We start from the raw sequence: 13,783 nt of genomic DNA on the forward strand, positions 1-13,783 counted from the left end.
TACGCCTCCCAAAAATTACGTAAACAGGAAGCGAACGAGAGGGGTAAGGGGGCGTCGCGTCGTCCATCCGATAATGAATAGAACATAGACTTACAAATGTTAGGAGAGTACAATAAAAGTTTAAAAAATCATTTAAAAATAATTTATTGCGTTATGCCAAAAGTCGTAGAACAAATGTTGTTACTTATGATGTTAGCTATCTTGTCCTGCGAGGTTGCTGGTGTTTTACAAGTAACCCTGTATACATAAAATAAATATACTGAGGCTATGAATAAGATGAGATATATGACATAATATCTTATCTTATTTTCTTTTTTTTTTTTGACATATTTTTTCATATTTCAAGAGGCTAAATACAACCGCGATGACAATTAAAATAATTGCCAGAATCGCTCTGCAATTTTAATGATTATTTTTCCGACCCAAATATCGACCAATAGAATTGCACCATTCGACGTCACGTGGTACAACCTACATGGTATTATACTGATAATTTTTTGAAAATTTTCTCTGGTCGTTGACGTCAAACTGACAGGTTGAATTCAATTGTGAAATTATTGGCCGACATTTGGGACGGAAAAATAATCCCCCGAATACCACACGAGCTTCAAAATTATCTGGCATTTCCCTCAAGGTTCCCTGCAAACAAATAAAGTCGTCAAGTTTTTCAGGAAAAATCACTCACGCTTCGCGCTCGTGATTTTTTAACCTTGACTAAAAACTTGACTCCTTCATTTGTTTGCAACGAACCTATCGGAAAATACCCGATAATTTTGAAGCTCTTGTGGTATAATAAGTGATTATTTTTACGAATACAATTTCCATAGCATTGTCACTTTCCTATAAAACAGATAACATAATTTAATGTTTAAATAAAAAGACATTTACACCATACGATAATAATAATGTTTCAAATGATTGTAAATATAACACAACCTTTTTGGAGAAATGCAGTAAAATGATAAAAATGACAATAAATCTTATCTTACATTGCCTCAGTATAAAATAATATAAAATATTGCTTTAGAAAATTGCATATTTTACTAATTGGAGCAACTAAGCACTTGTGTGATTCTGTATTTAATCGGTATAAGGGAAATATAAGAGAAAAGGCTATAAAGTGCTTAAATATTTATTTAATCTTTATAAGATACTAAACATTATATATTAATTATTAAGTAATAAGTATGTTTATAAAATATTTTATTGAATTATCCAAATACGATTTTAATGCCTCCCTTATACAGCTAACACTTATCCTTTGCCTAAGGTCGCCTGGTAGGGATCACTCTGAAGTGATAAGGCCGCCCCATTATACATATAAAGCTGTGTGAGAATTGTTATTTTCTTTTCCATTGTAAAAGTGTTTAATAAAAATAAATTACAATTCTGTTAATTTATCAATAATTAATATTCTATTAAAATATGATAAAAGTACAACTATAATAACAGTATGCAAATGTAGAAATGTGTGTTTGTTCACTTATAGTAAAAACTAAAACACTGAAATCAAAATGTTTTATAATATTTAAATAAATTTTTGTATTTATTTGGCCCAGCACATATTAATATGTTTATGATATTTTAACATACTTCTGTGTTTTTAAGGAAATTTCTTTAAATATATAAATGACGGTGTGTATTGTCATCTCAAGTAGGTACTTTTCAAGTAGGTTTTTTTACACTAGTAGCATTTTATTTACCAATTTTTTTGCCAAAGACCAAATAAATATTCCAAATTTATTTAGTAAAAGTATAAATATCATCCTTATTTGCTTAACGATAACGCTTAGTATTACACTGCATCATTCAGGATACATCGCCCATTTTTGCAAGTGACTACTATCAAGCTAATTTTCCGTTTGTAGCTTTATTTTGATGAGACGCCCAATAATTTCGTGTACGAAACTCTCGATTGTGGTAGCTAACAGAGATAACAAGGATAAAATTTTTTGATTTGATGGTTCTCAAATATTTATTACTAACTGAATTTTTTTTTGTTCAATCTCAAGATAATTATCTAAATTATTCGAAAAAATATTTGTCCTACAAAATCTATGGTTTGTTCAAAGAGTCCCCCTTTCCAAAGTGTATCGATAACGAGGTCATCATAAATGATTACTAACAAGCCGATTTTTTTGTTTTCACTTAGTTAATGTTTATATAATTCAACAGACATATTGTCCTACAAATTGCGTAATAAATATTTGAGAACCATCAAATCAAAAAATTTTAACCTTGTTATCTCTGTTACCTACCACAATCGAGAGTTTCGTACACGAAATTATTGGGCGTCTCATCAAAATAAAGCTACTCAAGGAAAATCAGCTTGATAGTAGTCACTTGCAAAAATGGGCGATGTATCCTGAACTATAACCATTTTCATGCTATGAATGCACATAATGCTTTCCTAAAAACTATAATTAAAGAGTGTATGTTCTATAATTAGAATTTTCATACAAATATGTTACAATATCGTATCGTATCGTAAATTTTTAAATTTAATGGTCTTACCACAAAACAATTTAAACACAGTCTAACTTCAAACCAGGGATCTGTTACTTTAATAGTTGTCTATGTGAAACACGACAAAACCAGATTAAAGAGAACCCGCGCTGAAAGTTTTAACCTGTATAAAGTTTTTTGTAGTAAGACAGTAAATGTATATAAATTTATAAAGAATAGAAAAAATTCGATCACGAGGCGGGACTCGAACCCGCATCCTTCCATTAGGGACACACCGCGCGCCATCTATTGAGATGATTTAACAACCATCTCAACCAATATGAAGCACTTTTCAGTGAATACAATATTGTAACGATGGAACACGACCTTTTGTTGAATGTGTGTCCCTTAAGACACATAAAACTGAAAGAATAGAATAAATTCGATTGCTCAGGCGGGTCACGAGTGGCTGAGTTGGTTAGGCATCCGCCCCGGAATGGCGCGAAGGATGCGGGTTCGAGTCCCGCCTCGTGATCGAATTTTTTCTATTCTTTATAAATTTATATTTATAAAGCATTTGAATGCCATAAAAACCAAAAAATATAAATTCAGTAAATGTATTTCGCTGGATTATATTGTTTGAAATTTGAATAAGTTTTTTTGGCAAACTTGGTCATGAAAAAATTGAGATATAAAAAGTATGTTCATAGATTAAAAAACGATTCTAAATTATGCCTTAGATTATTTATAAAGAAAAATAAAATTATATATTGGAATTTATTGTTGGCAACTATTGTATATAGATATTGTATTATATATTAAAATTATAAAAAAAGTATTTGTATTAAAAAGTAAAAATATGCATAATGCTGATTTTTTTTCTACATGTTTACTTTTCACATATTATTTATTTTTTGAAGCAGTTTTTTTTTTTGTTTTAATTATAAGATATTCATATTTTTATTTTGAAAAATAACTGCTGTGCTAAAAATAAGTATTTTTTGCTATAAAATAAAGATTCGCACATTTAAAAATACCTATCTATTAAAATCTTTTAATTATGTCCCGGTTTTTCAATCCGTGGTTAAAACTTACCCGTCCAATATAGTATTACGCGATAATATTAAAATGTCACCTACACTGTCAAATACGGGCAAGAAGAATACATTTTTTAAATGGTAGTTTAATACGTTATTCAACGAATAAGTTTTAAGTTTTAACCAACGATTGAAAAATCAGCCCTAATTCTACACAAAATGCAAAGCCTAACACTATATTATATAGAAAATACTAATGTTATTCATCGCCATATTAAAATAAGACACCTATTTAATTTAATAATATCACAAAGTTTGTAAAACGCGATTAATGTTAATATTAGTTTGTTTACAATTTTTATTATGTTTAAGAAATATATGAAATGTTGCATTTTTCTATTGTTTTATTTCAATTTCTATATTCCAGTTCAAAATCTAAACAAATATTATGTTGCCGCCCCGGCACGGCCCGTCCGGAATGGTAACGTTATTCATGCTTTAAAAGCGATATTTCTTCCCATTTTTGCCACATAGGTATTTGACTGATTATTAATAAGGAAATTAGTTAATCAATAAAATATATATAATTGGTAATCTATACTAATATTATAAAGCTGAAGAGTTTGTTTGTTTGAACGCGCTAATCTCAGAGACTACTGGTCTGATTTGAAAAATTCTTTCGGGGTTAGATAGCCCATTTATCGAAGAAGGTTATAGGCTATAGTATCATCACGCTAAGACCAACAGGAGCGGAGCAATGCGGGTGAAACCGCGGGAAATAGCTAGTATATAATATAATAGGAGCACATTTCCTATACAGGGTGTAATCGTTAAGTGTGCACAAGCGATTATTCCGTAACTATTGCAGGTATCAAAAAACTTTAAACTGATATCGAAAATATTCCAATTAAACCCGACGTCTGCTAACGTGGATCGTTCGCTTACGATTTTCTTGGAAACATGCACGGCTAATAAGAATATTTATTGTGTATGCAGTTCTTTAATTGGTATCTGGAGACAAAAATAAAAGTCTAATCCGGAATTTAAGCGCAATTGCAAAGATGTTAGGCAGACGGCATAAATCTTATAGCGACGAGTTTTCGACTTTTATTTTGAATGTTTTTGATGTGCAGGGCCTAATTAAATACTTGGTTCGAGTTTGGAAGAAGCCACCTCTCGTATACTGTGACTATCACGGGCATTCGCGAAAGAAGAATGTATTTTTTTACGGATGCGCCGGCGCAGAGAGTTGGTGCAGCAACGAACGGCTTGTACAAGATGAACTGTTAAATACCTTGTAAGTTGCATAAATCAGGACTAACAGCGATTGTGTATACATTACTGCAGTTAATTAGACGCCCATTTTTTGTATTCGCTTATTTGGCTCTTGTGTATTCCGTTACGTTAAATGGATGAAGAAGAAGTTGGAGAAAATTAGGCAACGTGCACCGGTAAGTTGATGACGTAATACCAATAACTGCAGCTTTTACATTTATAATGCTTACTGCTTACATACATAGTTATTATTCATTATGCAAATGTACATATCCATAAAATTGTCATTAACTTTTTATGATAATCTTACTGTATGAATTTGTATCTACATATAGATATAACTAGCTGTTCCCCGCGGTTTCACCCGCATTGCTCCGCTCCTGCTGGTCTTAGCGAGATGGTATATAGCTTCCTCGATAAATGGGCTATCTAACACCGAAAGAATTTTTCAAATCAGATCACTAGTTCCTGAGATAAGCGCGTTCAAACAAACAAACAAACTCTTCAGCTTTATAATATTAGTATAGATTGGGTCCTGATAAAAATCTAGTATATTTATTATTGAATTCGATTTTATTTTGAGGTTCTGAGATATCCTTTACAATCAGTTCCTCTCTAAAAAAAGTTTCATGTCTCATTGTCGCTGATGCTCTGTGAAAAGTAAATCATCATACACAAAAAGTTAATACATAGTATCTTTTATCGAATCTATGTTGGCTTTTAGTACTTTCTTCATATTTTACACGTAAGTTATGCTAGTTAGAATTACTAAGTAACTTATAAAATATAAATATAAGTAAGGGTGTGCAGATGTTGCCCGCGCTGATGCACCGCATATCGCCCGCGTTCGCGCTGCAGCTGGGCTCGTGCTCGTTCCGCGTGGAGCGCGAGCGCGAGAGCACGGCGCGCGTCACCGTGTGGCGCCACCTCGGCGTCACCCGCTCATACACCATTCCTTCTGCGGCTTCGACCGAGGACCATTTAAGGTTAGCCCCTAGCTTTATCGCCCGTCAACATGCAAATTCAATATTTAGTAGATGTAAATACATAAGCTAGGAAATAGAACATCACAAATCTAATTGAGATTTTATATAAAGATCAACGATACCACAAAAAAATAAACAATTAAAATAGCATTGCGATGAACAATTTGCAAAAACAAATCATGCAAAGCATGAGACCGCAAAAATACAAGTTTTCATCACGAAGAAATAGCATTCCTTGACAGAAAGAAAAAAAAAAGAAACACCTTTGCGGATCCAACAATTCATCATAACGATGTCAGACTTATTTACTCATTCAATTACCTATTAAATAGAAACCGCATATGAAGGAAAAAAGAACACCTATAAGTGATACTTCACATTAATATTCTTTTCACATAATAATTAACAAGGGGGTGTCGTTATCGAAATGTAATTACTAATGCCCGGTTCCTATATTTGAAAAACGATCCGTTTTAGTTACGAATAGTAGTATAATTAACCAAGCGTAAGCGAAAATCGTTCCTATAAAAAACGTCTCGTCAAGCAACTTACCGACGGCTTCCTACTGACGGATGGGAGGGTTACTATTAACGAACGGTAAGCATATTGTATGGAGAAGACAGTTTATCGCGTTCCTATAAATATTTTTAATGTCATTATGCTGTCAAAGTTACTATTCGTATAGCATTTTGTTTACCCGTCGATTTCGGGCGGTTAAATTCTTACTATTTCATTGTTTCCGCTTCAATATCGAAATGTGGAGTTCAGATAGTGATAGAGAAGTGTTTAATAAGTATTATATCGAATTTCGGAAGAAGATAGTGGGCGTGAAAGAGTATATATTATAGAGAAAGAGTGGATTTTTTTGCGACCCTGGATTCTCACGAATTTCAATTGAGATTTCGACTTGATAAAGAATCTGTTGAACAATTACTTCTTGAAATTTATCCAGACGTACGAATAAAAGGAGCCAGGTTAGTTTAATGGAGGCATTAATATTATACCAAACACGTCTAACCTTATTACATAGGTACCTACCTAATTTATGTTGTCATTTCAGGAATCATGGGGTATCTCCATAACATCAATTACTGTTGACGCTGAGGTTCTATGCTTTAGGCACAATATCGATATCAGTGGCAGACCTATTTCCCTTGGTCACGGCATCACGCGTGAACGGGTGGACCGATTTCGATAATTATTTTTTTATAATGTTCCTTGAAGTACGAGGATGGTTATTATGGAAAGAAAACATAAACATGTACCAAGGGCGAAGCCGGGGCGGACCACTAGTATATATATGTGTCTATGTTTGCAATGTAGAAATCAATTTTTTAAACATTGTATTGTAAATAATAAAAAATAAATAAAAGTACATAATAAAATGGAATAAAAGTTTTATTTCTTTATAACTATGTTTAATTTTACATAGTAATATGTAACTACATAATATATGCCAAAGAACTGTCCTGTGATTCTTACGCGACAACCCTCCATCGATAATCATCTTCTATATTATATTCCTTAACGCTGTAATAGGCTCTCTGAACTAAATACATTTTTTACATAAGATTTACATTTAGCACTAACAAATTCTTTTTCTACCGTGTGTCTAGATATATTGCTTAATAATATACAAAAATTAATTAGTTATTGTGTGTTCAGTATTTCAAGGGCGAAGCCGGGGCGGACCACTAGTATATTTATATGTATGTCTATGTTTGCAATGTAGAAATCAATTTTTTAAACATTGTATTGTAAATAATAAAAAATAAATAAAAGTACATAATAAAATGGAATAAAAGTTTTATTTCTTTATTACAGTTTAATTTTACATAGTAATATGTAACTACATAATATATGCCAAAGAACTGTCCTGTGATTCTTACACGACAACCCTCCATCGATTATCATCTTCTATATTATATTCCTTAACGCTGTAATAGGCTCTCTGAACTAAATACATTTTTTACATAAGATTTACATTTAGCACTACCTAACAAATTCTTTTTCTACCGTATGTCTAGATATATTGCTTAATAATATACAAAAATCAATTAGTTATTGTGTGTTCAGTATTTCAATTATTGTGTGTTCAGTATTTCAATTATTTCTTCATAATATTTGTCCATCATCCTTATTATGTTTGAATTTTTTGGCTGAAAATAAAAAGTTTTCCTGGTAGGTATTTGACCAATTTTTGCATTAAATGTGTTGGTCAACGAAGTCCAACATTCATCCTTTAATTTATTCGTAGAAGCATTAGTCTCCTTACTGGTTATAATAATTGAGCAATCTCGTCTTTACTCATAGCCTTCTTCGATTTCTGTAACAGAAATATATTATGTTTGACTTTAAAAGTGTCCGAAGCAAAAAGTAAGCGGCAGACGATTTTAAAGAAGAAATATAAAGGCGTACTTACCGGCGTAATATCCATTTTTAATAAATATATAAACAGTGGTCGTTGTATTGTTATTCTTTAATTATAAAACTTGACAATGTATCATCAATCAACAATGAATGACAATAATTTGACAACTGACAAGCAATGCACGCGTGCGCGAGAAAAACGTTCCGTTTTTGCTTTCTGTGTAACGCATTAGGTTGTTTAGAAGGAAAATTATCACGCAGATGTCTACAAATATATAGTTCTTTAGTATTAGTTCTTTATTAATAAGAAACTTTATTCTTAAAGTTTATAATTCGGCTGTATATTTAACTTATTTTGTCCTGAATTTTGTGTTATTTTAATTTCAATTTGGCTTATAACGAAACGCACATCTGTGAGTGAAGAGGGCTCGGTATTTTTATGACCAACGGATGTCCGTCGATAGCACGTCAAGAAATAAAATTGTGGAACGGTAATAACGACTCGTAGTTAGTTCTAGAAAAACGGATAGTAGCTTTGATACTATGACGATCCGTTGAATATAGGAACCGGGCTGATCGATTATTTTACAGATACGTCTTATATTTTCCAATTAGTAATGATGGTTAATAAAGGGAGATTAATTATTATATGCATAGTATGCGTTTGACATGTAGTCTAATTCATCTGCCCGGTGCAGATCACGAAAGTTAAGAGAGCAATATATGTATTTTCAATCAATGTAACGTCAGAAACGCTTACCTACTTCACTTAAGGCATTAATTCGCTCTTCTGTGATGACTTTTATATGGGCATTAAAAAGAGGAGTAACGGTATGATAATAAAAGAATACGGTTTGCAAGTAAATTATAGAATCGTGTTCGTATAAGTACTTAACCTACAAAACTAAATGTAATTTGGCGAATTAAAATAAAATTGGGTACAGAGACATGTTCACGCTAAGGTAGGCACATTTATAAAGAAATTCAAATACAAACGAAGGCGTAATTTTAACTTATCTGCTGTTGAATTACTTATATTTATTTTATTTCTTTATTTATATCAGGCAGCATTGCCCATATATTGTTAGTAGTAGGTACTTATTCTAGTGTTAGTAAAACTACATATATACTTATTTTTAGATTTCAGAGTTATTAGCCATTTTTTATTGATAAAATTATGTACATTATTGAGAACTTTTAAAATACTAGTTATTATCATTTTTATTAATTCTATTCCTAATTGAAAAAAATTTTTTCCTTAGGTAATATAGCATAAAAATCATCTACTCTATATAGTACAAACATATGTGATGCACTACAAAAACGTGGCAATCCCATGAACATCCTGAATGCATTATTGTATTGTACTCTTAAATGTGTTCATTGTTTTTCGTGTATGCTTCACCCACAAGCTACTTGTATAAAATGACTGACAATAGGTTGTGAACAATAGCTTTTTGACATTCCTACTAAATATTTAAATTTATTTACATTAACCAACTCTGTTTCATTAAGATATATCGGAGGGACGCTGTCAGGACCCCGCCCCGAACGAAACACCAAAACATTGCTTTTTTTTTCATTATAAAGTAACCCATGTTCACTTGCATATTTCTGACAGATTCCCACCAACACCCTGAGTCCTCTGATTGAGGGACTGAGGAGAACCATGTCGTCTGCATAGCTCAGGTTATTGATGTTAAATCCTCCAATATGACATCCGACATGAGTCGCACTCAGTTCCTCAATCAGGTCTTTAATATACAAATTAAACAACAAGGGAGAGGTTAAACCACCCTGTCTTACTCCACAATTTAGAACGTAGGTATCTGAGAGTGAATTTTGCCATTTTACTACATTCTGTTGATTTTGATACCAAAACCTCAAAATGCGAATAATGCTATCTGACACACCAGACCTTTGCAACTTGCCCCATAATTTATCATACACCACACGGTCAAACGCTTTAATTAAATCGAGAAAGCATGCATAAACTGATGTTCTTCTTTCTGTGTAATAAGCAATACAATTTTTTAAAGAAAATATAGCCAAATCAGTAGAAACATTAGGCCTAAATCCAAACTGTCTATCATTAAGTTGTATTTTATTCTGTAAAGATGGTAGCAAAATCTGTTTAATTACTTTTGAGAATACAGTTGCTAAAGATACTGGTCTATAATTATTAACATCTGAATGATCACCCATTTTGTTTTTGATTATAGGGACAACTGTTGTCCTCATAAATTCCAATGGCAATACGTTATGTTTTATAAAATAATTAAACAAAGTAGTTAATACTGTGATCAGAGAGGGTCCTGCATACATTAAATGTTCAATATTTAACTTATCATGGCCAGAGGATTTACCTCTCTTAACACTTCTAAATGACCTTACTACATCAACATCCTTAATTACAAAATCTACCTGTATGCAATAAGCTATGAGATTTTATTAACGCTGTGATTTCACCACGACCGCACTTGTGATTATAAATGTAATCTTATTATATTGATATTGAAGGATAAAGGCATAGTTTCTGTGATCTGTGGTTTTATCATTAAAGCTTCATCATTACAATATAATAATGGCTTCAGAGTACTGTTGGGGCTTCCACGCTTCTGTAGCGCGTCTCAGATGTTTGCCAATTGCCAGACCGACGATTTTTACGCGATAATGAGGAAAAGGGCAGCATCTATGATGAGGAGAATGCGTGAGAGTTCCAATGGTATTCTGAAGACATTAATTAAGAAAGTAGACGGACCATTCCTGAAGCGGTGGGCAAATTTACATTGTATGCAATATAATTAGGATAATGGATAATTTGGATAATTTTTAATGATTTTAATCTTGTTTTTAATTGTATGAATTTAATTTGTATGGAATTTAATTTTATAATCGTATTACTAACATAGTTTCTAAGATTAATGTATACTAACACAAATATGGATGAATATCTGGAAATAAAATATTATTTATTTATTTATTTATTATTCATAATTCAAGGCATTAGTTATCGGCATCTAGAGTATATTTGTTCTGTGATCGGCATTGACAAAGATTTCTATGAACTCGTTCACAGAGCAAGTAATATAGGAAACTCGTTCAAATGTCCTCACGAATATAACTCGAGGGTGTATTTTAAGATTTATTTTTTGTATTAAAGTCGACATTAATTGGACAGTATAGGTACCACAAATCCGCTTTAGGCTATAAATTATAAGATTTTTTAAGTCTACGCGGGTAGAGTCCTTACTCCATGGATAATTTTATTCGCCCGCGAGCAGGGACTGGACGATAAGCCCCTTAATATATCAGTTGGGCCGTCATCACCCGAATGATTTATTCACCAGGGATTCCATCTGAACACGCAGCATCTGCAGAACGTGGGCAGCGACTTCTGCGAGGCGCTCAACGGCCTCAACGATAGCGCGACCAACGTCGACATACAGCTCACTAAGGATATCAACGGGTTCGTTTCACATTTTCATATAATATATTATTTTTACTCTTGTAAAATATTATATTTTGTTAAGTATTAATCTGTAATGGCTGTCATAACGGGATGAAAAATTATATTACGTATTTTGTTACATAAAACTAAAGAACTATAAATGTGGGATGAAATAATTCTCTGAATCCAGATAATTTATGAATAAATAGGTTATTGTTTTCAAATAATGTATAATGTATGAGGATAAGTACAGAGTCGCAAATATTTCATTTTATTATTGGTAGGCAACAACAATGTGGCGCTGCGACGAGCTTCGTTAACTTAAAAGCTGGGGATATTAAAAAATTATAAAACGAAAAGTTATATCTTATTAGGTCGTTTAATATCTCCTCGAATGAAGGTGGAATTTAACTGTCGCGCTCTCGATAAAATGTATTTAAAGTTTAGTTTGTGTGGCAATAAATCAGGAGAAGCAGCTCTTTTTATTGGCGTTCAATAGTAGAGTAGGTAAACGGGGAAACAAACACAATATTTATTGACTTCACGTTTTATCGGCAGAAATATTGTTGAGATTCGTGTGTGCGTCACTGCAGAAAATAGGCAAGTTATCAGTGTGCGCGAATTATAATCTTGATTGACTGGATTTATTGTTGTGGTTTTAACTTTTAATAATAATGGTTTTCACGCCCATCGCATTACCACAGAGTGCCACAGATAATATAACACTCACACTAGGTTACTTTTTATATTACTAAGATAAACGATCATTTATCTTATTGCGTAAACATAACTAAACTTATCAAATATAATATATTATCCGAAAAGATGTAGATACTAGATAGTTTATCTTAGCAGCTAATGGAAGCCGAATGCTAACATTGTTTTTTCCGGTGATTAGCTATACTATCTATAAACTAACAATCGTTTAATAACCAAGAATAATTTCGAAGCAACAGCGGGAACATTTTAATTCTATTTTATAACTAATTATGACCACTCACGCGCTCTATCATGCCACAATGCACTTCTAATATGACGTAAGTAAGACTGATAGAAAAAAAGCAGAATCCATGCATGGATCTTATGCCATCGATCAACATTTAATTAGCCCGGGCTACTTTTGCTAATGTTTCTTTATGAAAGTATTTTAACCGACTTTTAATTTCTTTTGGCGTTATTATTTATGTTTACCTTTAAACATATGGTACTTAATTGAATTCAATAATTAATGTATTTTGACATGCGTAAGCTTAAAAAGACTGCACTGTTGACATTTATAAATGGGTAGAAATCCGTATATATGGTGTAGCTAAAGCCCTAAAGGTAATAAAATTGTTTATAACATAATTTCAACATCAATTTTAATTCCATTATGGTTGATATGCATCCAATAAGAAACATTCTTCAATACGTATTGAAAAGATACGAGCGATAATCTCTTTGAATAATTCTTTTCAATCAAGTTTCTTTGCGTCTCTACATAAATAGAACCTATTTTGATCGAATCGCCTGAATTTGCAAACATGAAATCATAAGTCATTGGAAATAATAACTGTAGATTACCAACCTATGTTAAATGAAGGAAGGATTTAAATTATGCTCTTTATTTTATTTTCTGTTTGAAATGGATATATTTAAACACTAAATTACCTACACAATTTGTAAATTATTTCACCAGTGTCGAATTTCACTGGGATACTTATAGGATTACTAGCTTTCCGCCCGCGGCTTCGCCCGCGTTTTCAAAGAAAACCCCGCATAGTTCCCTTTCCCGTGGGATTTCCGGGATAAAACCTATCCTATCTCTCAAGTTGGATCAAACTGCACATGGTGTGCGAATTTTATTATAATCGGTTAAGTGGTTTAGGAGTCCATTGAGGACAAACATTGTGACACGAGATTTATATATATTAAGATTAAGAATAAATTGGAGACAGTCTGCGGATAAATGTAACAACATTAATATTGGTTTACAGAGAAATAGCAGTGGACAGCGAGCCGGGCTGACAGCGTGCTAAAGACAGACTCTGATGAAGACTTCGACTAGAAACCCCATACATACATGAAATTAGATTAAGCTTTTAAAATTCTCCCCGATACCATTATAGTAAACCTCAACAAAATTCATTCATAGAAATTCATAGAATTAAATTCCCATGTTCTGTATTGATATCTAGAAATGTTGTTGTAGTGAAAAATCTAGAGGAAAAGTTACGAAT

The 13,783-nt window shown here is 32.3% G+C and overlaps 1 long non-coding RNA gene across 1 annotated transcript; it reads left to right on the forward strand.

The window, feature by feature from the left end:
* The first annotated feature begins 5,477 nt into the window (after positions 1-5,477).
* LOC123702305 lies at positions 5,478-13,569 on the forward strand. Its single transcript, XR_006752849.1, has 3 exons — positions 5,478-5,743; positions 11,464-11,582; positions 13,541-13,569. It is a non-coding gene; the product is annotated as an uncharacterized LOC123702305 (long non-coding RNA).
* Positions 13,570-13,783: the final 214 nt, after the last annotated feature.

The sequence above is a fragment of the Colias croceus genome, chromosome 23 (genome assembly GCF_905220415.1).
Source record: "Colias croceus chromosome 23, ilColCroc2.1".
NCBI classification, from domain to species: Eukaryota; Metazoa; Arthropoda; class Insecta; order Lepidoptera; family Pieridae; genus Colias; species Colias croceus.